The sequence below is a fragment of the Rhinatrema bivittatum genome, chromosome 8 (genome assembly GCF_901001135.1).
Source record: "Rhinatrema bivittatum chromosome 8, aRhiBiv1.1, whole genome shotgun sequence".
NCBI lineage: Eukaryota > Metazoa > Chordata > Amphibia > Gymnophiona > Rhinatrematidae > Rhinatrema > Rhinatrema bivittatum.
This window is the reverse complement of record NC_042622.1, coordinates 178,082,279-178,109,328: the sequence shown is the minus strand read 5'-3', so window position 1 is coordinate 178,109,328 and position 27,050 is coordinate 178,082,279. Positions and strand designations below refer to the sequence as shown.

The 27,050-nt window shown below is 42.5% G+C and overlaps 1 protein-coding gene across 4 annotated transcripts in view; it reads right to left on the bottom strand.

Annotated features, from left to right (window-relative positions):
• Window positions 1-27,050, bottom strand: part of USP32 (ubiquitin specific peptidase 32) — a 430,766-nt gene that overhangs the window by 388,769 nt on the left and 14,947 nt on the right. The window lies entirely within an intron of this gene.

The following is a 27,050-nucleotide window of genomic DNA, read 5'->3' as shown; positions in this document are numbered from 1 at the left end:
ACTTACACAAAACTTTAGCTTTGAACATTGTTCTCACCACCTTTTATACTTTAATATTATATAAACAGTGAACTCAATATTTCCCAAAGTTTCCATTCAAAGCCCACTTAAAAGAGAAGTGCTTCCTATAAAGGAGAGAGAGAATAAGAAGTGATTTACCTAAAGCAGTCCGGTTACAAAGAACCTGCTACATTTCATTAACTGGAAAACAACAAAACAGACAGCAAACACAACAAGTAGCATTTTATAAATAATAATGGTAGACCCTGAAGTCACCTGGTTCCTAATTTTGCATGGCCCCTGAAAACCTACAGACATTGCTTCAGATGCAGCCAACTTCAAGGTAAGGGCATGACAGCAAGCCTCTGTCATATCTATTTCCATCTGGATAGAAAAATGCCAAACATCTGAATGATGACATCAACCAACCCAAATCAGTAGGATGCAATCAATCGTTGCACCGAGCTGCCACCTTTTAAAAGAGATGGGTGAATCTTCAAAGAGTTACGCACCTAAAATTAGCATACATACACGCAAGTAGTCTGAACCTGCATATTCAGCAAACATATGCGTTTTTTTGCTTTAGTGCGCATATCTAAATACACAAAAAAGGGGCAGACTAGGGGCATTCTGGTGTGGGACTAAGTTTTGCACGCAAGTTGCTATTTTACAAGAGACTTATGCGAGTACATGTGGTAACTTACTCGCACACATTTATACCTGTTAATTATCTCACTCAATTAATATCAGATGGGTCCATTGTCAACTATTGGTTAAGTATCAACTTAACCAATTGTCAACTATTGGTTAACTATTGCTAATGTAAAACCCTTATTTACATGGGTAGGTTGATTTGTTTTAAAACTTGTGCACTTAATTGAAATGACCAATTTTCCGATTCCTCCACCAGTTCACCTAGTTCTTCTCCAGGTCAAGACCCTCCTAGCTCTTCAGCTTCAACATTCCCCAGTTCACCTAGGCCTCCCACTTTATTTATTTTATTTAAGAGGTTTTATATACCGATGCTCATGAAAAATCATATTGCGTCGGTTTACATATAACTTTAGATGGAATTACAATAAACAGGGGAGTTTAACCTGGAGTTTAACCTGGAGTCTTATGGCGTGCTTGAAGCACGCCATAAGACTCTTTATACCTCACCGCATTACTTAACACAGATATTGTTATTGTTACTTTAATGTTAATGTCATTAACGCTATTACTCATCCTCCACCTCTATTCTTGTTTGTGACTCTCCCCAGAGTTGTTTCTCCAGGTTAAACTCCCCTGTTTATTGTAATTCCATCTAAAGTTATATGTAAACCGACGCGATATGATTTTTCATGAGCATCGGTATATAAAACCTCTTAAATAAAATAAATAAATAAAGTGGGAGGCCTAGGTGAACTGGGGAATGTTGAAGCTGAAGAGCTAGGAGGGTCTTGACCTGGAGAAGAACTAGGTGAACTGGTGGAGGAATTGGAAAATTGGTCATTTCAATTAAGTGCACAAGTTTTAAAACAAATCAACCTACCCATGTAAATAAGGGTTTTACATTAGCAAGACCTAAATTTTTTGAGCATAAAATATATGCACGTTTATAAAGTAGGTAGGAAACGTATGCGTGTTCAATACATTCTTTCAATGAAATGCAGGTATTCACACATAAGCATATATATGCGCATATGTTAGGTGGACATGTGTGTATTTTATAATCTATGCCGGTTATAAAATACAGTAGCATTTCTCCACATAACCATATAAACGCGTATATGGGGCTCCACTGAGCTATTTGAAAGTTATCCTCTGTATTTCTACTTTCCAAAAACAGGTAATGTACATTTTAATATGAAAGTCATAGAGGCTTCAAGGCAATAAATATCATCAGAGGTAGAATTTATAAACAGTAGCTTCTGACTTGAGGTGGAAGCCAAATGCTTCTCATACTATTATCTGGCAGCAAGCAGTGGTTCAGCAAGCTTCAAAAGACTTTTGCTCCATCAAAACCCCTACATTTATTTTTGCTTTTTCATGATTATCTTCAAAAAGGTGTATAACAGTCGTCCATCACTATGACTACTTCATTTGTCCTTGTCATCAACAAATTCATACCTTTTCTCTACATCACATTTTAAAACTTCTTTCCAATGCTGATCCAATGAGCCAGCAGAGTCCTGTCATTGATTATTAGGTCCAGTTCTATTCTATGGACTAGAAATGCTGTCAGGAAGAGCCTGTCACATCATTCTTAGGCAAGAACTGATGAAACAAAATATGGGAGGCTGAAAAGCTTGGGGTACCTTGTTTTTTGGCAACAGTTAAATATGCATTTGTGAAAGAACTCTACGTCAAAGGTTAAAGAGTTGCCACTTGGGTTGCTAGAGAAATGAACTAGAGCAATGGCCAAGACCACAAATAAAAATGTTTGCAGTTACACTGTTGTTGTACTTTGGACATTGACGCGTGGGTCCTTGGTCGCTGTAAGAGATGACACCTCCCACAGGGCTCTGCCCTGTGAGGACTTGCAGCAATAGGCTAGCTCTAGTCAGAGATGGACACAGAGATATAGCTTTATTGTACTGCAACGTAGATGGTAACCCAAGGATTGGGTGATGATTCCAGCTAGGAGAGGAGAAACCAGATGGTAATGTTCCGTCTGTAGGTTGCAGAGTGGAAAAGGCAGTTCCACAGTCTCACCAGGCCCGCGGTGCAGGGTAGGTCAAGAATCTACGGAGAGAGAGATGAGACATGCAAAGACAGAAATGGAGCAGCAGTACTCACTCTGATGCTGGTAGTTGTAGTAGGGAAGAGCCCCGAGGAGCAGAGGTCTCGGAAGAACAAGGCCCCCGAGGAGCGGGTACCGTAGGCATCCTGGTAATAGATAGGCAATCCCGAAGGGTAAATAGATGCAAGGCAAGGGTCCTGAGGAGCGGGTACCTTAGGCGTCCTTGTTGGTAGCAGAAACCCCAGAGGGTAAAGAACAGCGAGGCAAGGCCCCCGTGGAGCCTTGAGCGAGAGTACACAGAGCGGGAGCATCTGGTAACGTGGAGAGATCAGCATGGAGGATTCCTTGCTAACTCGCATTAGGAATTGTGAATGGAGTTAAAATACCAGAGCTAGTGACGTCATGCGGTGGGGATGCCCCCGAGGTTCCCGCCATGACACATGTAAAAGACGGGGCTGCGTGTGCACGCATGCCCTAGGTGACTACTGGAGAAAGATGGCGAACGCAATCGCCCATGCTGGACCAGGAACGCCAGAGGGTTTGGTGTGGAGAAGCGGAGGCAGCCATCTTACCAAAATGGACCGAGTCAGGCAGAAAAAAGGTAAGCAACAGAGGGCGCAACCTTCTGCGACTGACTGGCGCAACAATACCCCCCTTCCAAGGGGCCAAGGGGCCCCGGGGCCCGCCCCCCCCCAGGGGGTTTTGGCTTACAAGGATGATACTGATGGAAGCAACGGAGCATGTCTTTATCCAGGATATTGGCCATGGGCTCCCAGGAGTTCTCCTCCGGTCCGTATCCTTTCCAGGAGATAAGGTACTCCCATCGTTTACCTCTCTTGTGTACATCCAGGATGTCATCAACAGTATATGCAATATCTTCTTCTGCATCAAACAGTGTTGGTTCTGGAGCTTTGCTGGAAAATTCAGACAGTACAAGAGGTTTCAGTAGGGCCACGTGAAAAGCATTATGAATTTTCATGGATGGCGGTAGCTTCAAACTAAGTCAAATTCCCAAGGCGTCGGAGGACAACAAAAGGTCCGACATACCACGGAGCAAAACGTGTAGAAGGCAGCTTTAAGCGGAGGAACTTTGTACTAAGCCATACCTTATCCCCAGGCTGAAATTGAGGAGCCTTCCTGTGGTGAGCATCGTAAGTCTTTTTGGTTCTTTCTCCCACCTTGAGGAGCAGATCTTTGTTGTAATTCAATTGCGGTGGCTTGAGCTGCTGGAGATGTCACAGAGAATGGCAGAGGTAATGGTTGGCGGCCATACACCACTTGAAAGGGTGTTGATTCTGTGGCAGCAGCTGGATGTGAGTTTAGGGCGAATTCGGCCCAAGGAAGTAATTCTGCCCAGTTACTTTGTCTAGTATTCACATATGAGCGTGAGAATTGTTTGAGTGTCCGATTCATTCGCTCTGTTTGGCCATTGGACTGCGGGTGATAGGCCGAGGTCAGATCCAACGCAATGTCGAACTTCCAACACAGAACTCTCTAGAAGTTTGCGGTAAACTGGACGCCTCTATCAGACAGAATGTGTTTGGGCATGCCGTGGAGGCGAAAGATGTGCTTCACGAATAATTTAGCCAGTTCAGCAGCGGATGGTAATCCTGGCAGGGCCACAAAATGTGCCATTTTCGAAAACCATTTGATGGTCACCCAGATCGTATTATTTCCGGCAGAAGGGAATAAGTCCACCACGAAGACAGTCGCGATGTGCATCCAAGGTACCTCTGGTACAGGCAGAGGTTGGAGGAGACCCCAGGGACGTCCGGCAGGAGGTTTTTGTCTAGCGCAGGTGGCACAGGATGCCACGTAGGTTTGGACATCAGTCTTCATGGTAGGCCACCAATAGAAACGTTGGAGCATAGCCCGGGGTGGCCAGCCAGATGGGAGTCATGTGCCCACTTTAGTAACTTCTTCCTCATTCCCAGTGACACCACTGTTTTCCCAGTGGGGACAGTGTGAGTGGCCACTAACACCATCTTCTCCGGACTGATAATGTGACGAGGCTCATCGGGTACATCCACCGTAGAGAAGGAGCATGAAAGAGCGTCTACTCTAACACTCTTTTCTGCAGGACGGTATTTCAGTAAAAAGTCAAAGCGGTTGAAAAAAAAAAACGACCACCTTGCTTGCCGGTGATTAAGGCTTTGGGCATGTCGTAGATATTCCAAATTTTTATGATCGGTATACACCGTTATTTGGTGCTGTGCACCTTCCAGCCACGGATGCCATTCTTCAAAGGCCAATTTTATAGCTAACAATTCTTTATCTCCAATTCCATAATTCTTCTCTGTAGGCGAGAATCATCATGAGAAGAAAGAGCAGAGATGGAGAACATTGGCATCACTATATTGGCTTAGTACTGCTCCCAAGCTGACGTCAGAGGTGTCGACCTTGACAATGAAAGGATGCTGAGGATTGGGGTGGCGAAGACATGGCTTAGTTTGGAAGGCTTCTTTGAGAGTTTGGAAGGCTGCAACAGCCTCAGCAGACCATCGAGATGGATCAGCTCCTTTTCTGGTCATGGCCGTGAGTGGTGCTGTTAGGGTGGAGTAGTGCTTAATGAAGGTACAGGTAATAGTTTGTGAAGCTGAGGAAACGGCGTAAGGCTTTTAAGCCAGTGGGTTGAAGCCTCTCTTGAATGCTGTTCAGGGTCCATCTGGAAGCCATTCTTGGAAACGATGTACCCCAGAAATGGCACTGACTCCTGGTGAAAAGTGCACTTTTCGAGCTTTTTATAAAGGCGATCATCACATAGCCTTTGTAGTACCTTTATCACATCAGTCTGGAGGTCCTGAGAGAAAATCAGGATGTCAACTAAATATACTACCACGCACTGGTACAGTAAATCTCGCAGAATATCATTCATCATATTCTGGAACACCGCTGGTACATTGCACAATCCAAAAGGCATGACTAAGTATTCAAAGTGTCCGTCACGGGTGTTAAAAGCTGTCTTCCAGGAGGAAGTGACGTCACTTACCATGCCGGTCGGCTGAATCAGGGCTGCTCATCTCCCGGGGCTATTTTCGGCGGAAAAAGGGGAAAAAAGTGAGCGTTTTTCGGCACCCTATACCGCATGTGGAAGCGGAACGCACGGTGAGCATGGCCACAAAAAAAAAAAAACCCCATGGACTTTAAAAAATTCTCCTACACTAAAGGGGGAGAAGATACGGACCCAGAGACAAACAAAATGGCTGACCCAGACGGCGTGGCAGAGCCCGGGACAGAAATGAGCGCCTCGAGCAGTTCGGATGCTGAGCCTCCTTCCCGAGCGGAAATGCGCTCCTGGCTCATGGAAATCCAGCAGGACATTAAGAATTCCAAGTCTGAGATTGCAGCCACGCTGCAGGAAATACGAGAAGACCACGTGGAGCTGGGCCGGTGGATTGACGAAGCAGACATCCGACTGGAGGACCACGAGGAAAAATGGAAGCAGCAACAAAACACTATCACAAGCTTACATTCTGAACAGGCAGCATTTGCTGACAAGCTTGAAGACTTAGAAAACAGTAACTTAAGATTTAAAGGAGTCTCAGAAAAGGATGAATACGCTAACTGCACATTGGTGGTTCATAAAAATCTGTGCCACGATACTGGCCGGGGCATCTTCAGCCGGGGAGGACTCACAACCCCTTCCACAAATTGAAAGGGCACACAGTTCCCTGGGCCCCAAATTAGGGAATAAACCCAGGGACATTATCGCCTGCTTCACCTCATATGCCTACAAAGAAAGGATTGCGATGGCAGCATGGCAAAAGCGACTTTGGAGCTGGGAAGAGAACGATACAGCCATTTATGCAGACCTTGCCGCCACCATGCTGCGCAAACGCCTGGTTTTTAAACCCATCACGGAGGCACTAGCAGCTGTGAAGATCCGCTACCAGTGGTTATTTCCTTTTGGATTATGGTTTTAGCTTGAGGGGAAAATTGCACACCGTTCATACGCTGGAAGAAGCAGCACATGCCATGAAAGAGAGGGGCCTTTCAGTGGAACTTCCTGCCCCCACCACTTCTGCCTCGGCGGGTACCAGGTCTGAGATGCCGCGCTGGCAGAGAGTAAACACAGGCGACCGCAGACTGCGTTGGAACACAAGTGACAGTTCTCAGAACATTGATCATAAGAACATAAGAAATTGCCATGCTGGGTCAGACCAAGGGTCCATCAAGCCCAGCATCCTGTTTCCAACAGAGGCCAAAACCAGGCCACAAGAACCTGGCAATTATCCAAACACTAAGAAGATCCCATGCTACTGATGCAATTGATAGCAGTGGCTATTCCCTAAGTAAACTTGATTAATAGCCGTTAATGGACTTCTCCAAGAACTTATCCAAACCTTTTTTGAACCCAGCTACACTAACTGCACTAACCACATCCTCTGGCAACAAATTCCAGAGCTTTATTGTGCGATGAGTGAAAAAGAATTTTCTCCGATTAGTCTTAAATGTGCTACTTGTTAACGTCATGGAATGCCCCCTAGTCCTTCTATTATTCAAAAGTGTAAATAACCGAGTCACATCTACTCGTTCAAAACCTCTCATGATCTTAAAGACCATACCTGAACTGCCTTTACGCTAAAGCTCCTCAGCGGTGCTTTTGACTAATCTCATGTCTCGGGAAGCAAGTAGCAGTTGGGCATTGCGAGTTATCCATACTCACTGTTTCAGAGTTGTTTGGTTTGGATTTCGGAGTATTTCTAGGCGAACAGTTTTGCTTTCATCACTTGAAGGCTCAATACAGGACACCCAGGGAGCGGCTGGCTCTCCCTACCGGTATGGATTCTTCCTCCAGTAGATACTGGGAACGAAGGAATCATTCCCAGGGGTGGCAGAGGGGATTGGGGGGGGGGGGGGGTTGGGTATCTTGCCTCACTGAATGTTTGCAAAATCACATGCAAGGGAGCTGTAGGTGTTCCGTAACCAGCCTATGCGACCCTACTTCACGGGGACTAAGGGACGGGGGTTTTGAGCTAAGGAGGGAGCCCAGTTATGCTCATAATGACTATGGTTAAATTTGTTTCTCTCAATGTGAAAGATTTAAACTCAGGCCATAAAAGATTATTATTTCAGAAAATGGGGCATTTAAAGGCAGATGTGATTTATCTGCAGGAGACCCATCTCCGGAAAAGACATGAGGGCCTTATGAAATCTGACAAATTTCCGTATCAATTTTGGGCAGCGGCAATGAAAGACACTAAATATTCTGGGGTGGGAATTTTAATTCACAAAAACTCGCACTTTGAATTATTGAACTCACATTGTGACTCTCAGGGCTGTTACCTTTTACTAAATGTGAAACTAGGGGGAGAAACTCTGACACTTTGTGCCATATACAGCCCGACCACTCATAAAGAGACCTTCTATACCACACTCTACACTTTACTAGCGGACAAGGCAGAAGGGAGTGTAATTCTCAGAGGGGACTTTAATATTACTCTCAATCCCTACATTGATAACTCTACTGCGACTAGCTCAGATACCTCAGCGACTAGAAAGGCTTTTCGGAAAATAATTTCTCTGATAGCTGGGATTGACGTACGGCGATCACGTTTTCCCACCTCTAAGTGCTACTCCTTTTACTTTCACCCGCATAACTCTTATTCCCGCCTAGACATGTTTTTTCTAGATAAAACTATGATTAATATGGTACAAAAGGTGGACATTGAACCCATTGTTTGGTCTGATCATGCCCCAATCTGGTTTCAATTACAATTAAAAAACTACGATATCGGCCAATGATACTGGAGACTTAATGATTCCCTTTTAGAGGATAGTTCATTTCAAAAACAGATACATAAGGAAATTCAGGAATACCTTTGATTCAATGACACAGGGAAGGTGAACCCGGGGACAATTTGGGAATGTCTGAAGAGTGTCTTTCGAGGTTCTTTTATTGCCCGAGCCACCCATGTTAATAAGCAGAGAGCTAAGGACAGATTACAATTAATGACTACTCTTCACCAGCTTGAATCAGCCCACATGCGGAACCCAATCAAATCCCTATTACAGCGGGAGATACAGGAGACTCGGGACAAAATAGCGGCCCTTGATTCCGCACGTATAGCTCATCAACTGACTTTGGTTCAACAGCAATACTTTGAAGGGGAGAATAAGGCCGGGAAGCACTTAGCACACATGCTCAAGCGAAGGCAACTGCTGGCCACCATCCCGAAAATTAAAAATCCAGAGGGACAGATATTAACTGACAACACTTCCATCAGGCAACAATTTCTTCAGTTTTATACTAAATTATATAGCGGGGACCCAAATATTTCAGATAGGGATATCACAGAATACCTTTCAGATATCCCACTCCCGGAGTTGACCACCTCTCAAAGGCAATTCTTGGATAAAGATATTACCTTGGGGGAAATCCACGATGCTATTAAATCATTAAAATCTGGTAAATTCCCGGGTATCAATGGGTACACCCCAAAGTTCTATAAACATTTTGCCACAGTATTAGCACCCGTACTCCAAACGTTTTTCAACTCTCTGCGAACGGGGACCGTCCTTTCATCCCTGGCCAATTCGGCAGGGATCACTATTTTGGTAAAACCTGATAGGGACCTGACAATTTGTGGATCATACCGCCCCATTTCTCTTTTGAACATTGACATTAAGCTGTTGGCAAAGATCCTTGCTAACCACTTAAACTGTTTCAAAGCACAATTGGTTCATTCAGACCAAGCGGGGTTTATTCCTGGGAGAACCACAGCAGATAATGTCTATAAGATTCTTGACATTATCTGGTATGCAAAGCAACATAAGGTACCTGCTATTGCCCTTTCTATAGATGCTGAAAAAGCATATGATATGGTGCAATGGCCATATCTATTTCATACTTTAGAGAAAATGGGATTTGGGGCTCCTTATCTCGAGTGGCTTCGACAGCTATATAGCATCCCTATGGCGTGTCTCAAAATTAACAGTGGCTATTCTCCTATGTTTCCTGTCGGCAGAGGGGCAAGGCAGGGGTGCCCTTTATCCCCGCTGCTCTTTGCCCTTTTTCTTGAACCCTTTGCAGTTAACATCCGTCGGAATGCTGAGGTCACCGGGTTCTATTTGGGAGGGGCGTCTTCTAAACTTTCTATGTATGCTGACGACATTTTCCTCACACTCACTCCCCTGAGACTTCCCTTCAGCACATGACTAGTGAAATGGAGTCTTTTAGCCGCATATCAGGCTTTCGGGTCAATTGGGATAAGTCTAAGATCCTGAATATAAATATCCCATCTAATGAGGTCTCCCATTTGCAGAGGCTGTTTAGATTTAAATGGGCACATACACAGATCAAATACTGAGCACTACCCAGGATCTGCTCTCTATAAATTATATGCCTTTGTGGCACAATCTCACTAAAGCTATGGAAGAATGGAGCAGATATCATTTATCCTGGTTAGGCCGCATGGCAGTCTTTAAAAAGACCATACTCCCCAAACTTTTATATTTATTTCAAACTCTACCGATTACGGTCCCGCCCAATCTACTTAAGCAATGGCAAAAGAAATGCATGGCCTTTATATGGGCCGGGCGACGACCCTGGATTTCTCGGCGAGTTTTATTTCTCCCTAAGTCCAGAAGGGGGCTCCACGTCCTAGATATTGCCAGATACTACTGGGCGGCCCAACTTAAAAATTTGGTGGATTGGCATATCACAAGGCAACCTAAGCAATGGGTACTACATATGCAAGCTTAGCTAGGACAGGTCCCCCTAAGCAGTTTACTGTGGCAACCTAAAAACACGTGGCTGGTCAACCCTAATGAGACTCTTCCGCCATCTTCCCGCCTTTCTTTGACATTGTGGCACCACTTGAGGCCCCGGTTGGTAGGAGGGCGGGAGTACTATGCCAGTACTAGTTTATACACCAACAAGGAATATTGCCTCCAGGATATGACAGCGTGGCATTCCAGGTGTGGAGACAGAGGGGGATCTGGACATGGGAGCACGTTTGGGGATCACAGAACCTGCAGGCCTTCCAAGACTTGCAACAAGCATATGACCTACCTTCATCCGCCACCTATTCCTATATACAATTAGCCCATTTTGCAGAGGCCCATCAGCTTCAGGCACCACTTAATATGGGAATGTCAGACTTTGAAAAACTTTGTCATAAGGCCAATAATTCTAAACAGGTTCTCTCTCTGACTTATCAGCTTTTAGCATCACCAGTAGAAGCTCTTCCTGCTTTTCAGAAGGCTTGGGAAAAAGATATACCACTTGACTGGTCACCCACACTTTGGAAGTCTATCTTTCAGAATCTGGGCAAGGGGTATATAGCCTCCTCCCTCATTGATGTGCAAATTTATGTAGTTGTAGAGGGCATACATACCACCTCTACAACTACATAAATCTGCACATCATGTTTCAGATAAATGCTGGCGGGCGTGTGGGGAGGTTGGCTCCTTTTTGCATATGTGGTGGGGGTGCCCCAAAGTGCAACAGCTATGGCAGGAGATATTTCAATGGTTGAAAGAAATGATCCCGGGACTCGGCGCTCTTACGCCAATGCACACTTTACTGGGCGTCAAGCTCCCAAAGATTTCAATAGATCAGAATCGTATGGCACAAGTCATTTTGACAGCTAGTAGATGCGAACTAGCAAGGGCATGGAAATCATCACAAGTACCAACAAAAGCAGCAATACAACAAAGAGTGGATAAAATATTTTTATTGTTCCACATCACAGCTTACAAACACAATAATACATCTAAATTTGAAAAAATTTGGCAAGCATATCAGCTATGGAAATCTGCACGGATGGCATCTACCCCTGTAGTGTAGATCACCTTTATTGGTCCTTTCCAGACTTAAATCACCAGTATTAGGCTATACTACTGCTTACAGAAGATAGTGATGGCTCCCAAACGTTCACTTTTGACTACTTGCTTGAATTGCTCTATGTGGGTATGAGGCAATGGGGGGAGGGGGGTGGGAGGGAGGTATAAAAATATAAAATCAATGTTTCTTTTCATGGTTTGAATGTGAATCTACTCTTATGTATCCCCCTAAACTACCTGGGGGATTTATTACTTACTACTTATTGACACAGACACGACTGTTACCATTTCTTGTTAATATTTATACACATTTCACTTCGGACTGTATGTATCACGTTGGATTCACTGTCTGTTTAATAAAAATCTTTAATTATAAAAAAAAAAAAGCTGTTATCAATGGTAGAGGGTAGCGATCCTTGATGGTGATTTCATTGAGACCTCTGTAATCGATACAGGGGCGAAGAGATCCATCTTTCTTTCCAACAAAAAAGAACACTGCACCAGCCAGGGACTTAGAAGGTCTAATAAACCCTTTTTGCAGGTTTTCTTGGATATAGCCCGAGATGGCCTCAGTCTCTGTTATTGAGAGGGGATATACCCTTCCCTTGGGAGGCTCCGAATTAGGCTTGAGATTTATCGCACAATCAAAAGGTAACACGTCTACTGCTTGCTTGGAAAAGAGGTACTGAAAAGACGCATATTGTAGCGGTAGACCAGGTAATGAGCGACAGGCGCAACAACTATCGATTATTATGAAAATATAGGCCTAAATAAATGTCACCACTGACAATGTGGTGACAATTTGCAATATATGTTAGGAATAATGTAACTAACCGATCTCAAAATTCATAAACTCTGTTATCTTTCAATAGGACACTGCCCTTACTTATGAATTTTTTGATCACTGTTTTTCCTTTGAGAATGTTTCTCCTGTTTTCTGGACCTAGTCTTACCTGTGTTAAAAACAGCAGAGCTGGGAATATCTAAAGCACCATTTTACTGACACGCATGAACATCTGTTGTCTTAAAGACAAGGTAAAAAGGTAAACCTGATAAAAGGGTAATTTCAGAAACAGCAGCCACTTCAAAGTACAGTGACGTGTCAGCTGTGATCATCTCACATATTTCTAGTTGCTATGCCCAGTTGGTCTTATTATCCAGTGCAAATTTCACATGAGACATGGTACTCATCAGAATTCAACTGCCCTTTACTGATGGGTTCCAAGTAGAAACTTCAATGCAGTTTAAGAAGCCACAATAACAAATTGATGCATAAAGAGTTAGCTGTGCAATGTGGATCAAACTGTGACCAAAAACAATTAATCGATTAATGTCTCCTATAACAGTGCAAAATCAAAATGCATTTTTCTTAAAAGGGTGAAGGAGCAGGTCCTACTCCATGGCAAGAAGCAGCCAAAAAAAGAGTTGCATTTAAGAACTGAGCTTAAGTTTTGGGAGCATGACAAATAGAAAGTGTACTATGCAGATATTGAGCACTTAAAAGGACTTCTTTAGCCAGTTGGAAGCAATGCAGATCAATAGCTGAATAAGTCTGCAACACATACAAGCACCATGGCATCCTAGAGAAAGGTTGCCAACATCCCGCCAGAGTTCACCACCAGGCTTTAGTAAGCCACTGCTAGAACAGGAAATGCTGAAATGACCCAAGCAATGCTCAGCTCCCTTTCATTTCCTGTTAGAAACAAACATCTCTCTAAACATACAATGGATGGCACTACATGCTTAGAAATTTGACAACTACATGGCCATGCACTAATGCAAACAGCTTTTTCCTAGTCTCTACATGCCGCCTGCCTATCTGATAATCTGACTTATGAATATCACATTCCTGATTTACATAACACAATCTGAAGCACGCACACAAAACATGAAAAACACCATGCAGTTTTGTCTTTTTTTAAATCCTATTAAGCGAAGAGCTACTTGCCCAATTCCTTAAGGCAACATTTCAACACATCTATAACCAGAGTCTGAACTACGCTGAAATGCTCAGACATGCCTATTTAGCTCTATTACACAGAGCTATATGCAATTTAAAACTAAATATTTCCTCCCTGTTTTTAGGGCTGGTGCATGTTCCTTCTTTTCCCTGGCAGTGCTGTCAAACTATGCTGGGTACTGCCAGAGCAGAGAAAAACATCAGAAGCTCTCTAGACATGCTGCACCTGGTAATGGCCAAAAAATTATGAAGAATTTCTTTAAAATGTTAGTGTCATAGTATATTTAGTAGTCTGGGCAAAGGAAAAGATTACCTGATGAGTTATAAATATAATATATCTGAGGAACTCCCTGTAAATGTATTAGTAATGAATGCAAACACAAGAAAGCCTCTTTTCTTTGCATATGTACATTGAATAAGATTTCTCACAGATCATTGTTCCCTCAATCAGATACTACATAATGAAATATTAAAAGGACTCTAGAATTGTTCTGATCTCAGACAGTCAACATCCTACCATGTAAAGGCAGCAACTAATTGTCAGTGATGTCAACCCAGATGGAACACAATCTGACTGTCATTCAGTTTTCCCTGTGGCTATTATGAACCTCAAAAATAATTGCACCTAACAAACAGATCAGCTGCAATTTAAAAGTCCTACAACAGAAGCAAACAGGCAAGAAAAAGACAAGTGAATTTCATTCCCAAAACAGCACAATACTAGGTAGATTTTTCTCACAGAGATAAGAAGAGGGAGTAGCCCAGAGGCCAACACCACTCACTGTGACCTTGAGCTAGTCAGATCTGTTGGTTTAGCACATCCAATAGGAAGGGTGGGGGAATGGCCTTTTTAAATCTGCCCACCAACTATTTGGGTAAATTTACCCCCTGTGAGCAGAGGCTTTCCTGGGGGCAGAGTTGGGGAGGGGTTTGTTACTACCCACATACTTTTGCATTTTCAAAAGCATGCAAGGAAATTGTCTTGGGAAAAGTCTTGGGAAGAGTTAACAGATGTAATCGTGTGCAGGCAGTACTCCTGGGATAATTTTCCCAAGGAAAATCATGCACATATGGTCCCTTTGAAAAGTGATATTAAGCTTGCACTTATTTGATTTCAAATGTATATGGGATGTTACACAAAATACTCCCTAAATTGTCAGCTCTTCAGGTGTTCATTTGTTCTATGATGCCATATTCTCTCTCTATAAAAAAAATTAAAATGCATCATGCCACGCCATGTCATTCCAGCTGGCCAGGTCGCGGGAGCGCACACACCCACTCCATAAGACAACGCCTGCTATTTCGCAAAGCTAAAGAATGAACGGAGGCTATAGAGCTACAAAAAATAAATCTGAAGAATAGAAGCTCATCCTGGTGCCTTCCAGGATTGGAAAGGATTTCTCCAGCACTGAATGCCAAAAAAATACAATTCAAGCTCGGGCTGGCATGCTAGAACCTTTTTTTTCTGCTGAACTAAAACAAAATTGACAGAAAGGCTTCATGGCCTCTATGTAAATAGTTTTGTGTGAAAATTTATTTCACCTAATTTATTTTTTTATTTTAAAATGTTTGTATAGCACGTTTACAAACAGAGTAGATCAAAACGGTTTACAAGATTTCTATACATAAATAATGTATAGGCTCAACATATATAATTAAAACATGAACAATCAAATTAAAATCAAAATAAAATACATCCAAATAATAAAAAAGAAACAAAATTAAGACAAATTAAAAACCTAAATAGAAACAGTCAAATAATAAAATGGAAACAAAGTAAGACAACACAAATAATGACTGTTGATATCAGTAGGTGGAGTGGGTTACACATACACTATAATAATGTGTATTTATGAACTTGAGAATTGTTAAAAGCCAATTAAAAAAGAAAAGTTTTAATTTTCTTTTTAAATTCCTTGTAGTCTGTCTAATATCATCTGGTATCAAATTCCATACAATGGGGCCAGTTACTGAAAAGGCACGTGTCATATCAAGTCCAGCCACTCTGATGGTTGGCACTTGAAGTAGATTTTTGTGCATTGAACAAAGATTTTTTATTCGGTTGTTAAATACGGAGTAGGGTGCATGACCAAATTGAGATATCACTGTGAAGTAAGTTATGAATAATTGAAAAGATTTTAAACTGAATTCTATATTGAATAGGGAGCCAATGAAGTGAATATAGAATAGGAGTTATGTGCTCTTTACTCGACACTCCGGTTAGAATACCTCCCTCCCACCACCCTCCCCCCATTGCCTCATACCCACATAGAGCAATTCAAGCAAGTAGTCAAAAGTGAACGTTTGGGAGCCATCACTATCTTCTGTAAGCAGTAGTATAGCCTAATACTGGTGATTTAAGTCTGGAAAGGACCAATAAAGGTGATCTACACTACAGGGGTAGATGCCATCCGTGCAGATTTCCATAGCTGATATGCTTGCCAATTTTTTTCAAATTTAGATGTATTATTGTGTTTGTAAGCTGTGATGTGGAACAATAAAAATATTTTATTGTGGCCTGTGCCACACCCCCGGTCCCGCCCCCAAAACACCTCGCCCCGCCCCCAAAACGCTGCGTCGTTCGGCCCCGCCCCGACACGCCCCCTTCCAAAAACCCCGGGACCTACGTGCGTCCTGGGGTTCTGCGCGCGCCGGCGGCCTATGGAAAATCGGCGCGCCGGCTCGCAAGGCCCTGCTCGCGTAAATCCGCCCGGATTTACGCGAGCAGGGCTTTTAAAATCCGCCCCATAATGTTTCATCAATAGTTAAGTTTGTCACTGGAGGAAATGTCAGGTTTTTTTTTAACTATATTGAAAAGGATGGCACAGTTGCCATTAGCGTCAGTTATTTTGGATGAGAAGAAATTCTTTTTAGCAGAATTAATTTTGTTTCTATATTTTTGCAAGCATTTTTTGCTGCGTTCGTTTTTAATTTCCTCCAGCTACATCCATAGCACCTTTAGTTTTTAATAGGCAAAGTGACACGGTATACCATGATGCATCAGAATTTTGTTTTTTGTTTTGATTTAATTAGTCTTTTCTATCTGGGGTCCTCTTTCCCACAACATCTGGCAAGACAAGCTATAAACTGAGAATCCCTAAAATTGAATTATAAACTTGTGATATCGACCAGGTTTAGGCGTAAACTAGCTGAGCTCAAAGTCTTTGCATACTTTATGAACCCATGTTCTTTTCCAGCAGCCAATTATTTTATTGAAAAAAATGTTTAGCTGTGAGTAAAGTTCCATTTTTATGACATTCAATATCAATTTACCATTTGAAGTACTTGAAAACAAGAAAAAAGACCTAACATTTAATTATGCAGTTCTCCGTGGTTTCTCTAATTTATTTTATTAGGGATACAGAAAAACAGCAAACCCGCCAGGAACGCCTGTGGAACTCGGATGTGGAACTTGTTGTTTACAGCAGCTTGCATGCAAAATTTAAGCAGCATATATTTAGTAACTATCATTTTAAAATGCTGCAGATTTTAAAAGGTTTCCATTTAAAAAAAAAAAAAAGACAGTAAAAGCAATGAACATTTTATGTAAATATTTCTTAGTAAGCAAAAGTCAGGGAGCAGGAAGAGAGCTGTAGAATTTAGCTTGCCTCATTTACCCAACAAGCAGTTACTGTAACTTACTCCTTCCTCACCAAGCCCCCTGCCCTAGTGTGGAAGAAATAGCTCAGTCTCCAATGCTAGCTCATCTAAGCACAGCTGACAATTACATCTAATTGCGTAAACGGGTTGGGATGCAGACAGATGCCTGCCAAGCTAGGATGGGAAGCCAAGATACCGAGTCTTGCTCTACATCTCGGTTTCCAGAGCACTACTTGCTTACACATTTCAGATCATGGAGCCCTGGCTATGCAGGCCATCTACGGAATATACCAAATTGATGGGCTGCAGAGACAGCCACTTCCTCCGCACTCTTGTCCTGAAAGACCCGATCTGTAAGGCCCATGGGTCGTCTTAATTGACAGGTTTGTGGTTTCCTGTCAGCCTCTGATTTAGCAAAGCTCTTCAGCGACAAATAACTGTGTCAGTAGACATACAGAGCCTTACTCAAAAAGCACATTTTTCTAATTCTATGCTGGTAGGAAAAGTCTTTATTTAATAAAGCCAAAGACTGTCTTATTTGAAGATGTCAAACACTAGAATTAAATCTAAAAACCTGAAAATGAGTTATGCAGAAAGGCCTTAAGATCCATCTTACTCCCTTTCTCAACCATTTCCACCACCTGGCGATAGATTGGGAACAGAGTAGTGCTGAACAAGACCCTAAGGCAGAGGCTTTATTTATAGATTGGTGTCCAAAATCCAAAGGTCTGACAAGCTCCCAAATAAAAGTCCTCATTTTGGTATCCTTGTTAGCACAGTCCGTGAAAATTACTTTCTTCTATTCTGCAATTTCCATCCTTTCAATGCAGATAACACATTCACAAAAATGACAAACATAATATAAAATAAAACAAATGTCATTAAAATTCTGCTGACATTGCTACTATCCACAATGTGCTTCTTGATCAAGAAAAGGTCCGCGCGAATATAAAATTCAAATTATACCAGTAAATACCAAGATATACTTGACTTGACACTAAGACTTGACTAGATGGCAATAACTTGTGTCTCACTAATAGTTTCTGCCAACTTGCTCCTATCTTTCCTGCAGAATACTTTAGAGCAGATTAATGACCACTGACACATATGGACGATATCCTTCTCACTGATTAACAGCTCTGTTCAATTTGTCACTGGAAACGGGGAAAGGGCAGACAGAGCAGCACCTCACAAGGATGGAAACCATTCAAATAAACACTGCAGATCCCTAAAGGCTAGAGATTAGAAATGAAGAAAAGGGGGCATGGGGATAACCTGCACCAAACAGCAATTACTATCCCTAACAGAAGGCATGGGGATTACTACCCTTAACCAATTAGCCTTGATGCTTTTGACACAACTGCAACATTGCTCTCCATTTCAACAGCAGAGAGAAAAAGGAGAATTGGAATCAGATGACAGCCAACTCTAGGAAGGAAGTCTATGAAAGAAGACTACAATCTGGAAGAGCAATCATTTGCAAATGCACTTTAGTACTAAAAAACAAAAGTAAATTTTGCATCTGTAATGCAGAAATTATCGACCAAATAACCATTTTGGAGAAGAAGCAGCAATTGTCAAACAGGAACATTACTCAAAGGTTATCTCTGACAACCTCAGTCTATTTGACAAAGGAGCTGGAAAGCTTAATATACTTAGGTGCATGACAAGAGGTACCACTTTGAGAAAGAGGGAAGTGATATTGCCTGATACAGATCTCTGGTGAGACCTCACCTTAAGCACTATCTCTAAAAAAGAAAATTAACAAGGTGGAGGCAATTTAAACAGGACCAACAAACTGGTACATCACCTGCACAACAAGCTATACACAGAGAGACTAAAGGCAAATGGGAGATTTGACAGAAACATTCAAATATTTAAAGTACCAGAAAGAAGCATCATCCATAGAATGAGAAGCTCTAAAGGAACTTGAGAAAATACTTTGTCCCTAAGAGAGTGCTGGACACCTGGAAGAGCATGCTTGGGAGAGACCTCAAAAGGGACCTATGTGGCAGAGCAAGGGTTAGAGAAGATCCCAGATCACGTAGGATCTTTGACAGCAGAGTAAGTAGTTACAAGTGGGAAGACTGGGCAGACAAAGTGATCTTTATGTTTTGACATCTTCTCTGTTTTGGCTGCTTCCTTGAAAATGTCATCGCAGTATCTGTGCTGAGGATCAAGATTATAAAACCAGACAGCAATATTTCCAGTCCTCAATGCAGCCAGAATCTGAGAATATGATTTAACACTGCAGGATAAGTTCAGCTGAGCAGAAATGTCACCAAGAGCAGCTCTCTCCCATTCTTCTTCCAGGACAAGTGTCATAGGCCACGCTTTTGTCATCTTTTCTACATTTTCAAGGGTCAAATCTACCAACCAAAAAATGTCAAAATTTCTAAAAGCTACAGTTAACAATTACAGCCTGTGTGATACCACTTAGCTCACCACTGTAGTGAACAAACAAAGTAACTCTTCTACAAATTCTCAAACCATGCTAAAATAATGCTGAAGAACAGCTAGAGCTCCTATAGCACTATATAGCCGCAGAACGAATTACTAGACAAAACACAGGGGGTAATTTTCAAAAGGATTTACATGCTTAAAACTGGGTTTTACATGCATAAGTGGGCTTTTGAAAATTGCTATGGTATATGCTTCTTTTACGCACCTAACTCATTTGAAAAATTACCCCATAGTGTGGCACCTGAATCTTACAGTAAATGATGGACTATCACACAGTGGGCAGCACATAAGTAATTCAAATTTTAGCTTTCAGGTTCAAAGTTTACTGCTTCCTCTCTGGCCATATGCATGCTGCCTAAAAATCCTCCTCATTGTGCTCAACTCATTTATATTTGATTTCCCAACTTTTGTTTACTACATCAAAGCAGGTTATAAAAAATTATAATTATACATAAGCATCACTCAAAAACATACAAACAAAAAGCCACCAATCAATAGTAAAACACATATCTGACACAAACTTCCTTCCTCTCTCACACTACCTCTAAAAAATTACTGATTAGGCTTGTCTATGACACCTCACTAAACATTTCCATTAAAAAAAAAAAAAAAAAGACACAATTTGGCATTTTTTCCTAAACTGTAAGAAATTTACCTCTGCCTGGAGCTTCTGAAGAATTGAATTCCAAATGTTTGGGGCAACAAAACTAAAAGCCAAATGCCTCATACACATTAAACGCAAGGAATTGTCAAACATCCTTGCTGTGAAAGAGCAAGCAACTTGATCAGTTCACAGGTAGGCAAACGGGCACAAAGTACTATGCACTTCCCCTATGAAGACATTTAAAGGATAAACATAAGATCTCAAACCTGCATCTCGCCTCAAAAGGAAGCCAGTGATGACTGTACAAAACTAGGATAACACGATCATATTTCTTAGCACCCAGGAGCATCATGGTTGCCATATTTTATAACAACTGCAAGTGCTCAATACTGGCCTTAGCTAACCCTTGATACCTTGTTTTCAAATCTTAAACACTGGCACTTCCTAATCAAGGCCTTCTTGATTTTAATCATGGTCTGTGTGATAAATACATTTCCTGAAACCTATTTACTCAGTCTATGTGTCTGGACTTGACTGTCAAGATTAGGCCTACTAGAGATAAAGATAAATTACCTCCAAGGGGCGTGATAGGTGCGGCACTGTAGGATCTGTGGGAAGGGCTTGCTGCTGGTGTTGTACCAGTTTTCTGTATTTGTCTAATGCACTATTTCTTTTTTTCAATTATTTTAAATTTCTGTAGCAATTATTTTATTTCATTTGTTTTATGATACCTCACTTAGATATCACCTAGATAGCATGGACATTAGGTACGTAATCACATTTTAATAAATAAATAGGCTCCATGGTATAGGGACTCTCTTATGTGTATGTGTACAGAGCTGCATATGTCTAGTAGTGCTACAAAAGCAATTAGCAGCAGCAGTCTATACTGCCTGTTCCAAAATTCACATTTTCTGATAGACGATAACTATCAACAATCTAGCCTCCAACTTTTCGGACTTATTAGATAGCTACTATCTTGCAAATATTTCTTTCTACCATATAAATTAACCTCAGTCAATACAGTATCATAGATATACCGCAACAAACTTGTTAACCGTGTATAAATCTTAAAAATCACATTCTACCTTGTTAAACTGAAAATAAGGTCCAAGGGATGCCACAAGAGATCCGTGAACATCGGGAGAAGCTACAAACCTACTGAATATTCCCTCATGCAGATCCCGGTCCTGTCAGCTTATTCACCTTCTACTTCTTCATGAAGGACCAGGAGGCATCTATTGGGGAGTCCCCTGTATCAGCTGTTGGCTGGTTCGAAGGGCTAGGAAGTGTCCCCAAGTATTGGCTAGTTCGGCCAGTGGACACAAGACATGAAATATGAAGTGATCTTTTTTTATTAAATAAGCAAGTTTGCTTACCATAAACGGTGTTTCCATAGATAGCAGGATGAATTAGCCATGCTGTTTGGGAAGCGCCGCGATCACGGGTAGGCGGAGTTTCTCTTAGCTGATCACAGAGTTTTGAACTCTGTGCATCTGCGCGGTCGTCTTCCCGTGCGGTTCCCTCACCTCTTCAGTTTCTTTGTAGCCAAGCAAGAGGTAAGCTCAGAAGGAATGTTTGATTCTTTGTGACTGTCTAGGGAGGTGGGTGGGTCAGCATGGCTAATTCATCCTATCTACGGAAACACCGTTTACGGTAAGCAAACTTGCTTTTTCCCGTCGATAGCAGGGCTGAATTAGCCATGCTGTTTGGGAGTCCCAAGCTCCCTGGTTGTGTCCTTGTATATTTATTGTTCTTAGGTTAGGACATCAACCTTTGTAGTGGTAGACAGTCTCATGTTCTTTTTAGTGATAAGACTGCTGTGCCTAGTGCCGCAGAGGTCGTCTGTTGTTGGAGGCAATAATGTGATGTGAAAGTATGAATGGACAACCATGTTGCTGCTTTGCAAATCTCAATTAATGGAACTTTATTTAAGTGTGCAACTGATGCTAGGTGGCGCAAATTTGGTGCGCCTGAGGTTTAATGGATAGTTTGATGGAGCCTTTGTTGTAGCAAAAAAGTGTGCATTGTGATAACCAACTGGCTATAGTTCTTTTTGAGACTGGTTAACCAGGATCATTTGGGTTAAAGGAAAAGAACAGTTGAGAAGGTCTCGAAGTTGATTGAGTCCTGTTTTTATAGTAGGCCAACACGTGTAAAAGTTTTTCACGTTCGTTATTATGTGGTTTTGGCAAAAAAATAGGTAGAGTTATGATTTGGTTAAGATGAAAAAATGTTACCATCTTAGGTAAAAAAGAAGGGTGAGGACGAAGGGTCACTTTGTCATGGTAGAATTCAAGATAAGGGGAGTAGTGAACTAAAGCTTGTAATTCACTAACCCTCCTTGCAGAAGTTATGGCAATGAGAAAAACTGTTTTCCATGTCATGTATTTGATGTGGCTAGAGTCTAATGGTTTGAAAGGCGGAAGCATTAATTGTTCCAGTACTACATTTAAGTCCCATGGAATTGGAGGCTTAGTCATCGGTGGTCGAAGCCGGATCATTCCTTGCATGAATTTAGATATCAACGGGTGGTTAGACATTGGAAGGTTATTAAAAGGTTCATGAAAGGCTGCTATAGCACTGATGTGAACTCGTACCGAAGTGGTTGCTAATCCTGCTTCATAGAGTATGTGCAGATATTGCAATAATTGAGTGGCCGTGGATGAAAAAGGGTTTATGTTCTTTGGAGCACACAAGTCTAAGTAACGTTGCCACTTCCCTTTGTAGTTACGTCTAGTTGAAGGTTTCCGTGATGCAATAAGAATATCCTCTAATTGAGAGGATAAACCTAAGGGAGTTAGTATTTGCCTTTCAATCTCCACGCTGTGAGATGAAGGGATTGATTCATGGGGTGAAGTAGTGAGCCCCCTTCCTGTGTCAGAAGACGTGGAAGGTTTTGTAGCGGTATCGGTGGATGAATGGAGAGTTTCAAGAGATACGTGTACCAAGACTGTCTCGGCCATGCCGGGGCTATTAAAATCATGTCCAACACGTCCTGGATGCATTTCTGAATTGTTCGAGAAATGAGTGGAATGGGTGGGTAGGCATACATCAAGCCTGGTGTCCATGGAATGAGAAAGGCATCTGGAGCCATCCTTTGACTGCTGGGATAAATCGAGCAAAAGGTTTGGACTTGTCTGTTTGCTTCCGTGGCAAAGAGGTCTATTATGGGAAAACTCCACTGTTTGAAGATGGTTTGTGCCACCTCTGGATTCAAGGTCCATTTGTGTGGATGAAAAATCCGACTGAGACGGTCTGCTGTCACATTGTCCAGACCTGGAAGATACGTTGCTTGAATTGATACTTGGGCTTTGACTGCCCAATGTAGAATTTGTGTTGCTTCCTGGCAGAGAGTCCAGAAACCGGACCCTCCTTCCTTGTTTATGTAAAACATGGCTACCTGGTTGTCTGTATGTACATGAGGCTTGATCTCCGTATCTGATCCGAGAACGTTTGAAATGCCATCCAAATGGTTCTTAGTTCCAGGAGATTGATCTGATATGTGGATTCCTGAGGGGTCCACAGACCTTGAGTTTTCAGGTCGTTCAGATGTGCTCCCCAACCTTTGTTGGAGGCATCTGTAGTCAGAGTTATTTGGTGAGGTGGTAAACGGAATGGAGCTCCCGAGGAAAGGTTCTTGGACAGGAGCCACCATCGAATGTCCTCTTTCACTGCGTTTGTAATTTGAATCTTGGTGGTGAGTGGTTGTATGTATTGAGACCACCGAGTTTTTAATCCCCATTGTAATAGGCGCATGTACAGTCTGGTGTGGGGAACCACATAGATTGCTGCTGCTATATGACCTAGAAGTTGAAGAACCTGGCATGCTGATGCCCGGTTTCTGTGAAGTAGGCTGTGTGGCAGTGATTGTATGTTTTGCATCCTAGCTTGGGGAAGGTACACTCTCTGTTTGACTGTGTGTAAGAGAGCACCTATGAACTGAAGTATTTGAGTCGGTTGTAGATGAGACTTCTCGAAATTGTTTATAAATCCCAACGTCTGAAGACATTTGATCATGCGTATCATGTGTTCTTGCAGTGTAGACTGGTCCGATGCTACTATTAACCAGTCGTCCAGATAAGGGAATATTTGGATCGAAAACTTTCTGAGGTGAGCCACCACTACTGCTAGACATTTGGTGAATACTCTTGGGGCTGAAGATAGGCCAAACGGGAGAACCTTGTATTGGTAATGTGTATTCTGAACTTGGAAAAATAGGTAACGCCAAGAAGACGGGTGAATTGGTATATGGGAATATGCATCCTTCAGGTCGATGGAACATAGCCAATCGTTGTGTTGAATCAGTGGAGGGATATTTTTGAGAGAAGTCATTTTGAATTTCTCTCTCTGTATGTGTTTGTTGAGTGGTCGGAGATCTAGAATGGGTCGAAGGCCGCCCGACTTCTTCGGAATGAGGAAATATTGGGAATAAAATCCTTGGTGTTGCTGATGAAGGGGAATAATTTGTATAGATTGTTGAATCTGCAGATTGTTCAATTCCGCTGTGAGGGATGTGGAGTGGTATCATATCATCCTCTTCGGAGGAATATGAGGAAGAGATGGAGTGGATTGAAAATTTAGAGAATAACTGTTTCTGATAATGTTTAGTACCCACTGATCTGAAGTGATGGAATCCCAATTTTGGAGAAAACACTGAAAGCGTCCTCCTATGAAGGCAGGTAGTGGTGGTGGCTGCATCAATTTCAAAAAGAGGAAGCAGGCTTCTGCTGAAGGGTTGGCACTTGTTTTGTTGTTCTTTGCTGCCTGGCACGACCCCTAGCGCCCTGCTGAGCTGCATTTCTCGGAGGGACATACTGTTGAGGCCTGTACTGTGTATAAGGCCTGTTGTATGGTCTTGAGTAATACCGACAGTAAAGATAGAATCGATGTTGCGACTTCTGAGAATCTACAGGAGTGGTGAGAGATTGTACCGCTGCACTTTGTTCTTTCAAATGTGATACGATCTCTCCAAATTTATCTCCAAAGAGATTGTCGCCCATACATGGAATGTCTGCCAACTTCTCATGGCCATCCGTCCGAATTGCGCTGGCTCTAAGCCAAGCCACACGCCTGGTCGCAATAGCTGAAGCAGATGCTCTTGCTGAAGATTCAAAATTTTCATAAACAGAGCGTAATAAATGCCTAAGTCCTTCTTCCATCTCCAAGAAAGACTGGTGCGGTGTGTTGTTTTCCGATATACACAGTGGATGCAGTTTTTGGAGTGTTTCAAAGAGGTACTGCGTAGTGTAAAACTGGTGATGTTGTATCCTATTGGTAAGCATAGAGGAATGAAAGATATTTTTCCCAAATTCATCTAGGCATTTATTTTCTCTGCCCGGTGGAGTATTTGAATGCAACTTATTCCGTTTTGCCCTGGACAAGGCTGATTCTACCACTATTGATTGGTGTGGTAGTTGGGCGGATTCGTAAATTGTTGAATTATGCATCTTATATTTGATGTCAATTTTTCTAGAAGTAGCCGGTGATGAGAAAGGAGTCTTACAAATCTTAAAGAGTAGGTTTTCTAATACCAAATGAGGTGAAAGAGTGGTAGGCTCGGGAGGAGATTCGAATATCTTTAAGATATCAAGCATTTCAGCTCTTGGGTCAGGTATTCTTACCATTTCCACCGGAAGAAAACTGCCTACTTTCTCAACAAATTTTGAATAGGTCAAGTCCTCCGGAGGAGAATATGGTTCAGGTAAACCTTCCTGAGGATCAGATAACCTACCTGTTGAGGAAGTCACAGAATAAACTGATTCCAGAGAACCTGGGCTGATGGGTTGAGTTAGAGTATCTTCTTTTGCTGGTTCTAGAGGTTCTATTCCTGTAGGTAGTGGAGAATCTTCTGGAGAACGTTGTGGTGGTAATTCCTTTGTTTTTTCCAATTCTTGGAAAAAAGAGGAGAGGATATCAGATTTTCGTCATAGTTGATGCAGCCAAAGTACCTTGTGGAGGAATGTGAATCTTTTGCTTTGGGATTCTTGTTGGAATAGCCGCAAGCAAAATATCATCCGGTACTTGTCCCTTATGTTGACCTTGAGGAGGTATAACTGGCGAAGGGCGAATACGTTTTGTTAATGGTATTTGTAAGGAAGGAGAATGTCTCTTCTCTCTAGAAAGTGATGAGAGACTGGCCAAAGAACTACCACTAGGAGAACAGCCTGATGATAGGGATTCTGATGCCGAGAAGCCTTGAATGTCTACATCTGAAGTTAAGGACATTCTTGAAGAGCTTCTTGATCATATTATTTGTTCTGTGGAAGCAATATGGTGTGATTTATGGCTATGTTTGCCCGATGCACTTCTTTCTGGTGATTGGAGGTGCATTGTTTTAGCACCATGCGCTGTAGGAGCATCCCGGATTATTCTGTGCTCCGTGGGTGCATCGTGCAATAGGCTTCGCGCCGTATGTGCTCCATGCTCCATGGTTGCTCCGTGCGTTGTGTGACGCGTCGAGGATGCATCGTCGCGGCAATGCGCCGTAGGTGTGCCGCGTTTTGAGGCGTCGTGTTTTGTCTTCGATGACACAGACGGCACATGCTCCGATGAAATGGCCCCCGGTGCTTTACGCCGCAGATCCTCTGCCGGATTCCCAGCTTCTGAACGAGGCCTTGAGGGTTTGTGAGACCCTGGCCTGTAGCGTTTTTCGGGCCTCTCGAGTCCCGATGGTCCCAGTGAGGACGCCCACTTCAAATGGGCCTTACCCAACTTCGCCGGTCCTAGCGAAGAATGGACGGAGGATGGTGGGGCCGAAGTGCCCAAGCGGAGCCTCTCCATCTTTGCGGCCCGGTGTCGCTGGGCCCTAGGAGACATCCTGCCGCAGTCCCGGCACGACTTTTGATCGTGGTCCGGGCCTAAGCAAATGTAGCAATAATTATGTCCATCCATGATGGACATAATTTTGC